Source organism: Triticum aestivum, chromosome 5A (assembly GCF_018294505.1).
Source record: "Triticum aestivum cultivar Chinese Spring chromosome 5A, IWGSC CS RefSeq v2.1, whole genome shotgun sequence".
NCBI lineage: Eukaryota > Viridiplantae > Streptophyta > Magnoliopsida > Poales > Poaceae > Triticum > Triticum aestivum.
The window spans coordinates 156,761,875-156,762,101 of NC_057806.1; positions in this window are offsets into that span (position 1 = coordinate 156,761,875).

The window sequence follows — 227 nt, forward strand, 5'->3', positions numbered from 1 at the left end:
GACCTCGACGCCGCCTGCCCCTCCCTCGTCGCAGGCACCCGAGGTGAGCACGCCTGCTCCTCCCTCTCCCCTACCTCTGCCTAGGGTTTCTACCTCCATCAAATTAGTTAGGGTGGAAACGAATCGGATGCGGATGCGGCTCAAATGAGTTAGGGTTCATGTAAGGGTGGAAACGAATCAAATTTCTAAGATGAATCATAAAACGAGTAAAATTTGACCACTTATTT